Below are 17,349 nucleotides of genomic sequence, written 5' to 3'. Positions count from 1 at the left end.
TGCGATGGGAATAGATGTATGTTAACCTATTGAAAATTATCATTATCTCTTTTTGAATTCTTACAGCCTGGAGAGACCTGGATAGACAACTGCAATAACTGTTTCTGTGAAAAATATTTGGACAACAATGTCATGAAAGTTAGGATTTCTTGTAGTGCTGTGGAATGCTCGACCCTAAATTCCAGAGTGTGTGACAAAGACGGGCTAAGGCCTTATATTGCGTTTACACAAGAGGATCCCTGCTGCCCAAAGATTGAATGTCGTATGTACATTTTTTTCCTATCCAGCTTTAAACAACAAAAATATATCATGGATAGACGTCAAGTATCACCATTGCCCAATCTACATGAGATATAACACAGCATGGTCAGTTTTTCCTGGAGTGACAATTTCTAATATTTTCATCCTCTAATAATCAAGTACATATTCCTCAATTGTGACACCGCTATTTTTACTTTTTCATGCTCACTATTTTTCCTCCCCTTGTTCTAAAATCTTTGAAGGCTTTGTCCACTACTCAGACAACCTATTTTCAATTACTATTCAATGGAGAACTCCAGCACACTGTTTACCCCTTAAAGAAACAAACAAGTTGCGTGTACAAAAATGTTTTTCTTTATTGATCAAAATTTTTTTTGGATAGGTGGTACATGTGTTTGTCCAAACAATCAATTGATGCCACACTGCAGGGATCACTCAGGTACGCTCCACAGCAAGCTTCTTCTGGTACCCCATACCCCGTCCCGCCGGACGTACCATACCATTGCTGTTACACCACGTTTGGTGCTTTTCAACATGATCATTTACTCCAACAAGATTATATGACAAAAGGAGATGTGAAAATATAATCCATTCTCAGAATTTACCCTACCTGACTGTCGGCTGGACATCACGGCAATATAGAATAAAAGTCTGCATTCCCTGAGGAGAAACATATAGCCTGACATGATTAATCTAGGATTTAGTGGCAGCTATGGGCTGCCATTAACTCCTTATTACCCCGATTTGCCAACGCACTAGGGTAAATCGGGAAGAGCCGGGTACAGCCCCAGAACTGTCGCATATAATGTATGCGGCAATTCTGGGCGGCTGCTGACTGATATTGTTAGGGTGGGGGGCTCCCCATAACGTGGAGCTCCCCATCCTGAGAATACCAGCCTTCAGCCGTATGGCTTTATCTGGCTGGCATTAAAATTGGGGGGGGACCGCACGCCGTTTTGTTTAATTATTTAATTATTTATTTCACTGCACAGTATACACATGCCCACCGGCTGCTGTGATTGGGTGCAGTGAGACAGCTGTCACTCAGTGTGGGGGCGTGTCTCACTGCAACCAATCATAGGCGCCGAAAAGCAGGAAAGCAGAGAATACGAGATTGATTAATGAGCGGCCGGCTTTTTCAAAAGAGGAAAAGCCGCCGGAGTTTAGTGAACAGCCGTGCAGCGCCGCGCCGGAGATCGGGGAACGGTAAGTAAGAGAGAGGGGGGAGAATGACCGACAGACTGTCAGAGGGGGACAGACAAGACAGGAAGAGACCGACAGAGCGAGACCGACCGACGGGAGATAGAATGAAAAAAAAAAAATGACCGACATCGCTAGTAAAAAGCGCAAAACGTGCGTTTTGGACATCGGAGTGCCACACAATGTTTTACGTAAAATCTTTCATGTATTATTAATCTCCAAAAGTAACATACACCAGCTCTATCTCACTATTGGGTATGTGCCCTTAACATTTCCGCCATGAAAATTCATTTTGGTGTCATTTTGGAAGGTTTTCTGGTGAGTCCGTAAAAATGGCGTAAAACTCGGACAAAATTGTTTACAGCTTTGACTTTTGAGTGATAAATGCTTCAAGGGGTCTTCCCCATGCTGTTGCCATGTCATTTGAGCACTCTTCTGAGACTTTTGTGACATTTTTAGGGTTTCTACATGCTGCCGGGGGTCATTTCACAAAAATACTCGGGTCTCCCATAGGATAACATTGGGCTCGGTGCTCGGGCCGAGTACACGAGTATCTTGGGATGCTCGGCCCGAGCCTCGAGCACCCGAGCTTTTTAGTACTCGCTCATCACTACATATTACCCTTTTCCAAGATCAGGGGTGTTCCTGATGAACAATACCCCAGTTACCCTCACTATGGCATACATATCAATTGATAATTGACGCTTTATGTGTGATAATAGTTTAATCTGACGAAGGCCCAAAGGCCGAAATGTCAATTGATTATTTGGACAAACACATGTACCACCTACCCAGAAAAAAATGTGATCAATAAAGAAACATTTTTTTGTACACGCAACTGGTTTGTTTCTTTAAGGTGTAAACAGTGTGCCGGAGTTCTCCATTGAATTTTGATATTATTTTCACCTGTGTTTCAGTGATGCAGAGCCTTATCCTCATATTTTCAATTACTATGTTTCCTCCAAGTAAACTATTAACACCTATACTCACCTCTAGTGCTGGCCCCATTCAGGAGGTGTTTGCACTGACACTCCTGGAGTTTGTGGGACATTGTTATGTCATCCCTGAAGCCAATCAGCGGAAGCTTCACTCGTCCTGAATTCAGACAAATTAGTTATCTTTTGGGAGTAAGAGAGTAGCATTCACTACTTCTGGATGTCAAGTACATCTGAAGGAGGCAACTGTGAAATGGCCATTGATCGGTCATAGAGATCATGTGATATAATGTCACAGAACACCCAAGAGAGCTAGTGCCAACACTTTTGGAATGCACTGCCATCGGAGATGAGTAAGGGTGTTGTTATTTTACTTTGTGGAATACCAAAGTTACTAAGGATTTTGTAACATCCGAAATCCATGGATAATTAAAGGGAACCTGTCATCAGATTTGGCGACTATAAGCTGTGGTCACCAACCAGTCGGCTCTTATACACAGCATTCTAACATACTATATAGAAGAGCCCAGGCCCCTGTGTAGAACATAAAAATAATTTTATAATACTCACCTACGGGGAAGTGCGGTGCAGATTTGTCGGATAGATGTCTCCATTCTCCGGTGGGGGCGCCTCCTCTTTCGGCCATCTTTGTCCTCTTTCTTCTGAAGCCTAGGTCCATGACGCGTCCTACGTCATCCACACAAGCCGACACTTGGGTCCTGCGCAGGTGCACTTTGATCTGCCCTGAGAAGGGCAGATCAAAGTATTGTAGTTCGCATGCGCGGGACCTTAATGCTGGTTAGCGTGGATGACGTAGGATGTGTCATGCACCCAGGCTTCAGAAGAAAGAGGACAAAGATGGCCGAAAGAGGAGGCGCCCCCACCGGAGAATGGAGACATCTATCCGACCAATCTGCACCGCACTTCCCCGTAGGTGAGTATTATAAAATTATTTTTATGTTCTACACAGGGGCCTAGGCTCTTCTATATATATATATATATATATATATATATATATATATATATACTGGAGAATGGAGACACCCATCCATTCGGTCTGCACCACACTACCCCATAGGTGAGTATTATAAAGTCATTTTTATGTTCTACACAGGGGCCTGGTGGTGGCCCCAGTTTATAGTCGCCAAATCTGATGACAAGTTCCCTTTAACTACTGAAACTTGGGCAATGCTGTTATTGGAAAAATGTTAATGAATTAATGAGAGCACAAGTTTGTGCAGCTGGAGTTCTTTTGGATTATCATTCAAAATACCAATATGTCACCTAAGAAGTCCATTTGACTATGTTGTAAAGTCAAAGAACTAGGCACTCATATAAATCTCTGTGCATTCTGAAGGTTAGATTCAATGACCGAAATGTACCCTTATTTTTCAATTGCAAATACATTTCCTGCTATCTCACCTATATGAGTGTCTGGTTCTTTGGATTTACAGTATATAAGGACTGAGTGTATACAATGGCTGAGCCCCTACTAGCATACTAGCGTATCTGGAGTACCGTGGTTTATACGGAAATCATATGGCTATCTTGACTGGTAAATAAAAAACTTATGGTTTTTGGAGGGTGAGAACAAATAAGGAGAGCAAAAACTAAAATTGGTATTGTTTCCAGGGAGCTAAACTAAACATTAACGTTTTTGACAAAAAGTTAACAATGGCATAGTGAAATTAGAGTAACATAGTGTTAACTTAATAATACTTGTTTTACCGATCCCTCTAAACATCTTTATCTGGTGTATTGGTAAGGACACTCTGTTAAACAAAGTAAAATATTAAAACCTAAACAACTGTCTGCACTCCAGTTGCTGATGTTAATTTAGAACTACTTCCAAATATATAGTATATCACAAGAGTGAATAGATAATTCACATTCTAGTATCTATTTTTTTTTTTTCATAGGACAACACTGAAGATATGACACTTTGATACATTGTAAAGTATACATGGTTCCAGTAATCCATTTCTTTAATCTGCTTGTCCTCAGTAAACTATTTTTGGGCTTCCTTGTGCATTATCTTTAGAAGAGGCTTCCTTCTGGGACGATAGCCATGCAGAAAAATTTGATACAGTGTGCAGCGTATGTTTTGAGCACTGACAGGCTGACGACCCTCTCTCTATAACTTCTCCAGAAATGCTGGCAGCACTCATGTATCTATTTTGAAAGGGCAACCTCTGGATATGATCCTGAGCACGTGCACGCTCACCTTCTTTGGTCAACCATGTTTGGCCTGTTCTGTCTGGAACATGTAATGTTAAACCACTGTATGATCTTGGCCACCACACTTCAGCTCAGTTTCAGGGTGTTTGCAATCTTCTTATAGCCTTGGCCATCTTTATGTAGAGCAACATTTTTTTTTCAAATCCTCAGAGAATTTGTAATGCCTGCCTGGATCCACAGACTCAGATGGGCTGTAATGGGGAGGCTAGAGGGAAGCCACTCACCAAGCAGGACCCCCAGAACCCAGAAACCCTTTAACCCCTATACAGGGATTTGGAATTTCACAGGGCCCCGGTGATCACTACCTGTGGAAGGCTGCAGTCCAATGAGAGTAGTAGCCAGGCAGAGTCAAACCAGGAATTGCGGAACAGGGACAGAATCGGCAGGCAATAACGTAATCAGAAAACGTAGCAGAGGTCAAATCCGGATCGGGCAGCAAGGTACAAAAACAGTATGCAGGAGGGTAGTCAGAAAACACACAGAAGTCAGCACACAGGAATCACTAAACAGAATAGGACGGAACAGGAGCCAGGAAATCAGAACTATCTCTGGCAGAGGTCAGCAGACAGGAGAGGAACTAAGAAGGGTGTGGTGTCTTTCCATTGGCTGTAGCTGAATGATTGTACTTCAGCTGGGAGACACCCGCCACCTACAGTCAGCCAGTGGTACTGCAGATCCCCAGGAAACCCAGACCAGTGGATGAGCGGAACCTGCACCCACCAGTGCCGCCAGCATCGACTCCTCTCCCATCACCAGTACTATACAAAGCAGGAACATGGTGTCACCTGGCGATCGGAGTAGAAGTCGATGGAGTGGACTCCGGTGGTGACGTAACAGTACCTCCCTCCACGAGGGGCCTCCGGACCCTCAAAACCCGGCTTGCCAGGAAATTGGAGGTGAAACCACCGGACCAGACCCTTAGCATGAATATCGCTCGCAGGGACCCATGACCTCTCCTCAGGGCCGTAACCCCTCCAATGCACCAAATACTGTACCGTCCCTCGGACAACACGGGAATCAAGTATTCTCTGTACCACATACTCCAAGTTACCTTCAACCAAAACAGGAGGAGGGGGGGCCCTGACTGGGTGAATGGGGACATGATATAACTTGAGGAGGGACTTGTGGGACACATTTGATATCTTAAAGGATGAGGGGAGTTGCAGGCGGAAAGCTGTGGGATTAATTACCTCAATTATCTCGTAAGATTCAATAAATTTGGGACCCAGCTTAGCAGAAGGGACATTGAGTTTAATGTTTCGTGTGGATAACCATACCTTGTCCCCAACGCTAAGGTTTGGGCCCATGGAACGTCTCTTATTAGCAGAGGAGGCTTGACCAACCTGTGCCTTCTTCAAGTTCTCTTTCACCTCAGACCAGATAGCCTTTAGCTTGTCCACAGTTTTTTCAGCCTCAGGGGTATCCACCGCAGTGGAAGAAAAAGAAAAAAACGTGGATGCAACACTAAATTGCAGAAAAAGGGGGTAGTCTGGATGGATTCCTGATACTGATTATTGATGGCGAACTCAGCTAACAGCAGATATTCCACCCAGTCAGACTGACGGTCAGACACATAACACCGGAGATATTTTTCAAGGGTTTGATTGGAACGTTCAGTCTGACCATTGGTCTCTGGGTGGTAGGCAGATGAAAAAGATAATTCTATATTAATCTGTTTACAGAACGCCCTCCAGAATTTTGAGACGAATTGTGTTCCTTGGTCAGAAACAATATTTTCTGGAACCCCGTGTAACCGCACAATATGCCTAATGAAAAACCTGCTAAGAGTTTCAGAATTAGGCAACCTGGACAGAGGAACAAAATGACACTGTTTGCTGAATCTATCCACTACTACGCAGATACAAGTCTTCCCTTCTGAGGGTGGAAGGTCAGTGATGAAGTCCATGGAGAGGTACGTCCAAGGGCTTGCTGGAGTAGGTAGAAACTGGAGAAATCCTGCAGGGCGGGTACGGGTTGCTTTGGCTTGAGCACAAGTTTCACAAGCCAGTACATATTCCTTACAATCCTTCGCTATGGTTGGCCACCAAAAATACCTTGTTACCAATCGGAGGGTATTGTCGATACCAGGGTGACCTGCCAGCACAGAATTGTGGGCTTCCTGGAGTACCCGTAGGTGAAGTGAGGGGTCAACAAACAGTTTACGGTCAGGAGTGGTTTCAGGAGCTTGGTCTTGGGTATTCTGGACCTCTTCTATCAAATCTAAGGAAAGAGATGACATAATAATGCCTTTAGCTAAAATAGGGACTGGTTCAGAGTTTTCCGACTGAGAGGGACAGAAGCTACGGGAAAGTGCATCAGCTCTGGTGTTCTTGGTACTGGGCCGAAACGTTACCACGAAATCAAATCTGGAGAAGAACAATGCCCACCTGGCCTGCCTAGGATTGAGTCTCTTAGCAGATTCCAGATAAGTGAGGTTCTTATGGTCTGTGAGAACTGTGACCTTATGTTTGGCGCCTTCGAGGAAGTGGCGCCATTCCTCGAAGGCCCATTTGATTGCCAACAGCTCTCGATTACCAATATCATAATTTCTCTGGGAGAAAATTTGCGAGAAAAGAAGGCACAAGGACGAAGCTGAGTGAGAGACAGAGTACCTTGTGATAGCACCGCTCCCACTCCAACCTCGGATGCATCGACTTCTACAAAAAACGGACGCATAAGGTCAGGCTGAACCAACAGGGGGTCTGAGGAAAAACAGTCTTTTAATTTTGAGAAGGCATGGATCGCCTCTCGCTTCCAATTAACCACATCAGCACCCTTTTTAGTCAAATCGGTGAGGGGTTTGGCAATTTTGGAAAAATCTCTAGTGAATTTGCGATAATAATTGGCAAATCTAAGGAAACGCTGCAAGGCTTTCAGAGACTTGGGTTGCACCCACTCCATAATTGGCTGAAGCTTAGAGGGGTCCATGCGGAAGCCTTCTGCAGACAAAATATAACCCAGGAAATTAACCTCTGCCTCAAAAAAAACACATTTCTCGTATTTAGCAAATAGGGTGTTCTCCCTGAGTCTCTGGAGCACAGTGCGAACATGTTGGACATGTAACGTAGCATCAGGAGAATAAATCAGGATGTCATTCAGATAGACCACCACATACTGACCATAGATATCTCTGAAAATGTCATTGACAAAGTTCTGAAAGACAACCGGCGCATTACTTAACCCAAAAGGCATTACCAGGTACTCATAGTGTCCCTGTGGAGTGTTAAATGCTGTTTTCCACTCATCTCCTTCTCTGATGCGGATTAGGTTATATGCACCCCTGAGATCCAGCTTGGTGAACCATCGGGCTCCTATGAGCTGATTAAAGAGATCGGGAATGAGTGGCAGAGGGTACTGATTCTTTACAGTAATAGCATTAAGCTTACGGTAGTCAATACAAGGTCTGAGGCCACCATCTTTTTTATCAACGAAAAAGAATCCAGCGCCGACTGCTGACCTGGATGGTCTGATAAACCCTCTCTGCAGACTGTCTGCTATATAATCTTTCATGGCCTGACGCTCCAGACCAGAAAGATTATACATTTTTCCCTTGGGGAGTCGGAAATTGGGGACCAAATCTATGGGGCAGTCATAATCTCTGTGCGGAGGTAATTTTTCAGATTCAGATACAGAAAAGACATCAGCAAAATCCCTGAATGCATGAGGTATGAAGATAGGTTCAGCTCTAGTCAGGTTAACAGATAAAGACATACATGTCTCCTGACACTCAGGGCTCCAACGCACAATCTCACCCTGGTGCCAGTTTATGATCAGGTTATGTTTGCGCAGCCATGGCATGCCCAATACCACTGCTGACATCAGATTCTCAAGAACAAAAAATGACGCAGATACTAAATGCAGAGCCCTAACAAGCATGGAGATCTCTGGAGTTACAAAAGTAACCACACCCCGCTTGAGAGGTGTACTATCGATAGCAGATATTCTAATAGGTGCATTAAATCTTAGCAAAGGCAAACCCAGATCTTTTGCTACAAGTGTCTATGAAATTAGCTGCAGAGCCACAATCAATAAAGGCCTGCAGCCATAAAGATTTTCCCTGGTGAGACAATGAGACAGGTAACATTAACCTCATAGGGTCTGTAGGAAGTACCTGGGCGCCTGAGTGAGTATCCTGGGGCCCACTCAGGCGCTGCTGCTCCTTTGGAAATAATTGCCTCAGAGATCCAGGCTCTCCACGATTAGCTCCACAACGTGATTTCCTCCCTTGTAGTCGATGGGACTCTGGACATGCTGAGGTAGGTGCTGCAGGGGCTTGAACCTGAGCAGACTTGAGCTCTTGCACTTGTTGTACAAGTCCTTGAACAAGGCCAGACAGGGTGTGCACCTGGTTTAACACAATATGGAGAGAATCCATTTTTTTTTTCCCTCTCCTTTGTGTGTGCGTTTTAGATGGGCCAGAGATAATGTAACGCCTGCCTGGATCCGGTACAAAAACAGTAGGCAGGAGGGTAGTCAGAAAACACGCAGAAGTCAGCACACAGGAATCACTAAACAGAATAGGACGGAACAGGAGTCAGGAAATCAGAACTATCTCTGGCAGAGGTCAGCAGACAGGAGAGGCACTAAGAAGGGTGTGGTGTCTTCCCATTGGCTGTAGCTAAATGATCGTACTTCAGCTTGGAGACACCCGCCACCTACAGTCAGCCAGTGGTACTGCAGATCCCCAGGAAACCCAGACCAGTGGATGAGCGGAGCCTGCGCCCACCAGCGCCGCCGGCATCGACTCCTCTCCCATCACCAGCACTATCCACGGCAGGAACACTGCGTCGCCTGGCGATCGGAGTAGAAGTCGATGGAGCTGACTCCGGTGGTGACGTAACAGAATTCTTTGCCATGAGGAGCCATGTTGACCTTCCAGTGACCAGAATGAGAGAGTGTGTGAGTGATAACACCAAATTTACCATACCTGCTCCCCATTGACACGTGAGACATTTTAACACTAATGAGTCACATGTCACAAGGGAGAGAGAATGGCTAATTGGACACAATTTGACCATTTTTACTTAGGGGTGTACTCACTCTTTTGCTATTGGTTTAGACATAATGGCTGTGTGTTGAGTTATTTGGAGGACACACAAAATTTACACTAGTATACAAACTGCACACTGACTACTATACATTGTATCAAAGTGTCAGATCTTCAGTGTTGTCCCATGAAAAGATATAATAAAATATTTACAAAAATGTGAGTATTCATATATTTATATATACTGAAAATTTTGGCAAGAATCTTTGTAGTCCACTGGACCAATGGACACATCGGTAGTTGAGAAAAGCCTATGATTTGAATGATATTATTTATGACACTACGCACACGTGATTTTTCTAATCAGAAGAGGTACCAAGATGTTCTCATAAGTCGGAGTTTCACAATGCTCAGGCCCCAAAATACAAGGTATAACAATATGGCCACTGGACAAGGGTTCTAAAAGTCTTTGTGCACAACTCTAATATAACGCTAAAAAAATCCTATTCATAGCATTTATGGTACTCTGACTAATATATCTTCTAAATTAATTCCCCAGAATGTGAACCATTCCGTTGCAGCTACCCAGAACCTTGTCCTTTGGGATATGAGACTGTTCCTACAGCTATAGAGGGAGAATGCTGTATCACATTTAATTGTAGTAAGTATTGATATCAGATACTAAAATGGCAGGAACGTCAATGAACCTATAAATACAGACAATTTTCTTACTGATAGAAGGGCTTGTGTGATAAGCAAAGTAGACTAAAGTTTTTATTGCAAAAAAATTCAAGCCCAAAAAATTGCTAAAGTTTTCTGAAAATTCTGTTTTTAATAATTTAATATTTTGTTTTTTATATTTTATCTAAATGAATACTAGTTAGTGCAATCTGTTTATGTTTAAAATTCATACTTTAAGTATATTAAAGGACCCAAAACGTCATGTCACGGACACTTTATTGATAACTATGAACACAACAGGCAGCTACATGTAGACATGGAGAAGGTGTGTGAACACGTGAGTAAAGTGTGTACAATGGATTGCCCAACACTGGCTTTCAAATGAAGTCTTATCTAGCAGAAAATATATTAAGAGTTAATGACATTGTATCATTAGAAAATGGAGCATACTTTAAGAGAGGAGCTCCACTTAAATTTGAAAAGTTGTTGAGTCCATAGCTGGACCCACCTGGTCTCTAAACTTTTATATCAATAAGCCTATTGAATTTTTCTTTAAAGGGAACATGTCACTAGATTTGTCCCCTATAAGCTGCAGCCACCACCAGTGAGCCCTTATATACTGCATTCCAGAATACTGTATATAAGTGGTGGCACAGTGCTTAAGTGGTTAGCACTGCAGTCTTGCAGTGCTGGGGTTCTGGGTTCAAATCCCACCAAGTACAACATCTGCAAGGTGTTTGTTTGTTCTCCTCGTGCTTGTGTGGGTTTCCTCTGGATTCTCCAGTTTCCTCCTACACTTCAAAAACAGAGTCATGGAGAATTTAGATTGTGAGCCCCAATGGGGAAAGTGTTGCCAATGTACGCATGTATAAGTGAATAAATATTATTATTATAGGAGAGCCCAGGCAGCGCTGTATAATGTAAAAAACACTCACATTGAAATAACTGAGCCTCAAATATTAAGCCAAGATTTTGGGAGCCTTATGAACAAGTGTGTGGAAAGTCACAACTCCATTACCTCACAACATACGCCGTTACTTTGCATTCACAAAACAGTTTGGACCTCATCAGAGGCCCCCTGTGGGATTTCAAGATAAGTTCAGTGGTCAAAAAAGGTAAGGAGGACCAGAGAGGTGAGCAGTCAAGTCTACAGCGATATAAGTATTTTTTTTTTTTTTTTTACATATTACATCCATTATGCTCTTTGGTCTAGAGAGAGACCATATGAGAGGCTCAACTATCATATGTAGGCACATGACTCCCAGCGTTCATTTATCTTCTGACAGGTGTGATGCTAGTCACTACTTATGGGTAGTATAGACAGAAGAGTAGTCAAACAAGCCGGGGTCAGGTAACAGGAGAACACGTCAGGACACGTGGAGTAAATAGAAGCACAATCAAGTCACAGGCCGAGGGTCAGAATTCCATGAGAGTACGTATAAATTCAGGGGGCAGAAAGAGATGTGGTCATTAAGCGGTCAAAGGTCCAAAGTCAGGAGGTAACAATAAAAACAGGGAGCAGGCAGAGAGGAGTCAAATAACAGTCTGGGGTCAAGAAACCAAGATCAGAACATAACCACAAACACAAGCCAAGAGCACAACTGCAGAACCAGGAAGTATGACTGGCAAGGTTCTGGGAGAGTATGCTGAGTAATGAAACAAAGCAATTACCAGGAAGGTGGAACACCTGTGTAAAGACACCTCCCAGAACCTGCATGAAATCCTGTGCTGTCAATCAACCTGCCAAGAAGTACTCTAGGAAACACAGCAGAGCATCTCCAAATATGTAAAATGCTCTGCACAAAGGAAAAATATCACAGTCGGTTTTGTAGTTCAGGAAAGCTCAGCAGAACATCACCTGTGTGCTCAATGCTCTGCACAGAGGAATAATGTCATTGCTGGCCCTCTAGTTCAGAGAGCATTACCTGTGTTGAAGATGCTCCGCACAGAGGAATTGTGACAGCAGGAATGTATGTGAGGAGTGAGGACTTAGCATATAATAATATAATAATAATATTTATTCACTTATGTAGCGCTATTAATTCCGCAGCGCTTTACATACATTTATAACACTGTACCCACTGGAGCTCACAAACTAAATTCCTTATCAAAATGTCTTTGGAGTGTGGGAGGAAATCGGAGAACCTGGAGGAAACCCACGCAAACACGGGGAGAACATACAAACTCATTGCAGATGTGTCCTTGGTGGGCAGTGAACTCAGGATCAGATGCAATGGAAATAATTAGTAAGCATGATTGCAAAATCAGAGCATTGGAGCACAAATGGTGGCGTAAACAAACACAGGATACTAGAGTAATAATTAGTGATGAGCGAGTACTAAAAAGCTCGGGTGCTCGAAGCTCGGGCCGAGCCTCCCAAGATACTCGTGTACTCGGCCCGAGCAACGAGCCCAATGTTATCCTATGGGAGACCCGAGTATTTTTGTGAAATGACCCCCCGGCAGCATGGAGAAACCCTAAAAATGTCACAAAAGTCTCAGAAGAGTGCTCAAATGACATGGCAACAGCATGGGGAAGACCCCTTGAAGCATTTATCACTGAAAAGTCACAGCTGTGAACAATTTTGTCCGCGTTTTACGCCATTTTTACGGACTCACCAGAAAACCTTCCAAAATGACACCAAAATGAATTTTCATGGCGGAAATGTTAAGGGCACATACCCAATAGTGAGATAGAGCTGGTGTATGTTACTTTTTGAGATTAATACATGAGAGATTTTACGTGAAAACATTGTGTGGCACTCCGATGTCCCTGAGAAGAGACGTACATGAAGGCCTCTTGAGTCTAATGTGCCCATTTTGAGGAAGTGAGTCTTTGTAGTATTTTCCTTTGCCAGGGCAGTCCAAAATTGTGAGGTTCACCAATGCCCCTGCATACAGACGTGCATGAGGGCCTGTAAACCTGAAGTGCCCATTGTAAGGAAGTGGGTCTATTGTAGTATAGCCCTTAGGCAGGGCAGCCAAAAATTGGGAGGCTCCACATTGTCCCTGGATAGAGACATGCATGATGGCCTGTAAACCTGAAGTGCCCATTGTAAGGAAGTGGGTCTATTGTAGTATAGCCCTTAGGCAGGGCAGCCAAAAATTGGGAGGCTCCACATTGTCCCTGGATAGAGACGTGCATGATGGCCTGTAAACCTGAAGTGCCCATTGTAAGGAAGTGGGTCTATTGTAGTATAGCCCTTAGGCAGAGCAGCCAAAAATTGTGAGGCTCCACGTTGTCCCTGGATAGAGACGTGCATGAGGGCCTGTAAACCTGAAGTGCCCATTGTAAGGAAGTGGGTCTATTGTAGTATAGCCCTTAGGCAGGGCAGCCAAAAATTGGGAGGCTCCACATTGTCCCTTGATAGAGACGTGCATGATGGCCTGTAAACCTGAAGTGCCCATTGTAAGGAAGTGGGTCTATTGTAGTATAGCCCTTAGGCAGGGCAGCCAAAAATTGGGAGGCTCCACATTGTCCCTGGATAGAGACGTGCATGATGGCCTGTAAACCTGAAGTGCCCATTGTAAGGAAGTGGGTCTATTGTAGTATAGCCCTTAGGAAGGGCAGCCAAAAATTGGGAGGCTCCACATTGTCCCTGGATAGAGACGTGCATGATGGCCTGTAAACCTGAAGTGCCCATTGTAAGGAAGTGGGTCTATTGTAGTATAGCCCTTAGGCAGGGCATCCAAAAATTGGGAGGCTCCACGTTGTCCCTGGATAGAGACGTGCATGAGGGCCTGTAAACCTGAAGTGCCCATTGTAAGGAAGTGGGTCTATTGTAGTATAGCCCTTAGGCAGGGCAGCCAAAAATTGGGGGGCTCCACGTTGTCCCTGGATAGAGACGTGCATGAGGGCCTGTAAACCTGAAGTGCCCATTGTCAGGAAGTGGGTGTATTATAGTATAGCCCTTAGGCAGGGCAGCCAAAAATTGGGAGGCTCCACGTTGTCCCTGGATAGAGACGTGCATGATGGCCTGTAAACCTGAAGTGCCCATTGTAAGGAAGTGGGTCTATTGTAGTATAGCCCTTAGGCAGGGCAGCCAAAAATTGGGAGGCTCCACATTGTCCCTGGATAGAGACGTGCATGATGGCCTGTAAACCTGAAGTGCCCATTGTAAGGAAGTGGGTCTATTGTAGTATAGCCCTTAGGCAGGGCAGCCAAAAATTGTAAGGCTCCACGTTGTCCCTGGATAGAGACCTGTTAGGTTCTTAGTGCCTCCGTGCTTGCATTTAAAAACCGCACGTGTGTGCCTGTTGGTGGCAGCTTTCCGCTGCATTTGTGTGAGTTTTGCAAAAACTTGGATATAACGCACAAGTCTAGTGAATACACATCAGCACAGCATTGCAAAATGCGCAAGGGCGTTGTCAACGAACAAGGAAGTGGACGTGATGGTGGTGCAGGCAGAGACCGAGGTTGTGTGCAAGCTCTAATTTCGCCACAACAAAGGGCCACATCTAGTCGCTCGCACGTCCTGTCCCAAATTCTTGGGGACCGCTGCAGTACACCGCTCTTGAACCAAGACCAGTGTCAACAGGTTGTTAGTTGGATAGCGGATAATGCTTCCAGTCAGATTGGCACCACCACAAACACTCTGTCTTCCACACGGTCAAGTGTCAGTAGCCGTGATACTGCACCGCACATTTCAGAACCTGATCCTCCTTCCTACCACCAGGCCGAGTACACGTCCACGGACATTACTGATCCCACACTTGGACACTCAGAAGAGCTGTTCGTTCACGTTTCCATTCACAAATTCTGGCCTCTCGCCAGCTCCTGTTGAAGTGGGCCATGACGAGATTGTATGTACAGATGCCCAAATATTTGAGCAGCCACGTTCTCACGAAGTTGGCAACGTGTCTCAACAAGGGGTGGACGATGATGAGACACAATTGTCAGGAAGTCAGGAGGAGGAGCAGGGTGCGGAAGAGGAAGACGACGTGGTGGATGATCCAGTAACTGACCCAACCTGGCAGGAGGATATGCAGAGCGAGGACAGCAGTGCACAGGGGGAGGGAGGCGTAGCATCCCAACAGGCAGTAAGAAGCAGAGTGGTGGCCCCAGGCAGACGTCAGGCAACTGTTCCCCGGAACAACACGACACAAGGTGCCTGTACAAATGTTAGGTCTTCCCGAGTCTGGCTGTAATACTATTGTATGTATTGAGGATTTCGATTGCGTTAGGGCAATGACAACCAGAGACGAGTTCTTGGTGCAAGACGTTTATAATATGCAACCAGCAAATATGTACATAAACGGAACAAAAACACAGTAGAACATAAATACAGGAAATACCTTCCAGGGACGGAGCGAAAGGGAATTCCCGGGACCGCGCACCGGACTCCCCCAGGGAGACCACCAAGAGCAAACCCCTATACAGGGACTGTCTGGCAATCACCCCAGAAGCCCTAAATGCGCAGCAGCCGGGACACAAAAGGGCAATAGGTAAGTCCAAAAATGTCCGTACGTGATGTGAGTCCAGAGTGGTATTAAACGGAAGGAACCGGGCAGAAGTGCCGACCAAAGACGGCAAACGGAGTCCGGGCACAGCTAGATGATACCAGATGAAGTCCAGAGTCGGTGTCGGTTGTTTTCCAAGAGGATCCGAATAACAATCAGGAACCAAAAGCTGCAGGGCAGGAGCACACAGGAAGCAGTATACTCAGGCACTGGACTAAGCTTTAGGGGCGGCTTTTAAACAGATGGACAGGAAGTAGGGCAACAGAACAGAAAACTCCATGTTAACAAAGGGCAAGCTCTTTCAAAAGAAAACTGGAAAACCCGGAACTCTGACACTGGCAGTTTTTTAAGTTGGCTCCAGATGATTCTAAAAAGGCCATTTGCAGCACCTGCCATGCCAGCATCAGCAGGGGTACCAAAACTAGCAGCCTGACCACCACCAGCATGATCAGGCACATGTCAGCCAAGCACCCGACTTTGTGGGAAGTACAACAGAGTCCAGGAGCAGTGCTTGCTGATGTCACTGCTACGTCTTCGCTGGTTGTGCATGCGAGCCAATCCCCTGTCCATGCTGCCTGCGAACAAGCCTCCTCCACTCCTGCACCTGCAGTTGCCTACGCAGAAAGAACACCATCATCAAGCACGTCCTTGTCCCAGCGCAGCGTTCAGTTATCCATTCAGCAAACCTTTGAACGCAGGCGCAAATACACTGCCAACACCCCACATGCCACAGTTCTAAATGCTAACATTTCGCGACTGCTTGCGCTGGAAATGTTGCCTTTTAGGCTGGTTGAGACAGAAGCATTCCGCGACCTGATGGTGGCAGCTGTCCCACGTTACTCGGTCCACAGCCGCCACTATTTCTCCCGGTGTGCCGTCCCTGCATTGCATAACCACGTGTCACAAAACATCACACGTGCCCTGAACAACGCTGTTTCAGCCAAAGTCCACCTAACCACAGACACGTGGACAAGTGCATGTGGGCAAGGCCGCTACATCTCGTTGACGTCACACTGGGTTAATATTGTGCAAGCTGGGACCCAGTCTGAGCGAGGGACGGAACACGTCCTTCACACACCAAGTTTTGCAGGCCCTACCTCAGTCAGGGTTTCACACACACTCTACAGCTCCGGAATGTCATGCTCCTCAGCCTCCTCCTCCTGCGCATCCTGATCCACTTTACCCTCCACACCAGTCCCAAGCTGGAAGTGTCGCGGGCGGAGGAGGGGACGGTGCGCTCTCCCACTGCTCGGGTCCGGCTGACGCTGCTCTACGGCTGCTGCTGCTCGTTGGCTCGAGCGATGGCCGGATCCCGGGGACTCGAGCAACGCTACTCGCCCGTGAGTGAAAAGGGGTGGTTTGGGTTTTGGGGATATTGTCTGTGACGCCACCCACGGTTGTGGTGATTGTGTGGACACCACCGCTGCTCTGGACGGGGATCCCGGGAGCCTGTGACAGGGAGCAGCTTTGTTGTTATTTCTCCCCTCCGTGGGTAGGGGGGTTGGTTGTCCCGGGGCCTGGTGATGGGGTAGAGATGGATGACAGGCGGGTTGCGGGGCCTGATGAGGTGCAGGGTCGCAGGGGCAGC

This window comes from Anomaloglossus baeobatrachus, chromosome 10 (genome assembly GCF_048569485.1).
Source record: "Anomaloglossus baeobatrachus isolate aAnoBae1 chromosome 10, aAnoBae1.hap1, whole genome shotgun sequence".
Lineage (NCBI taxonomy): Eukaryota > Metazoa > Chordata > Amphibia > Anura > Aromobatidae > Anomaloglossus > Anomaloglossus baeobatrachus.
This window is presented reverse-complemented; position numbering follows the sequence as displayed.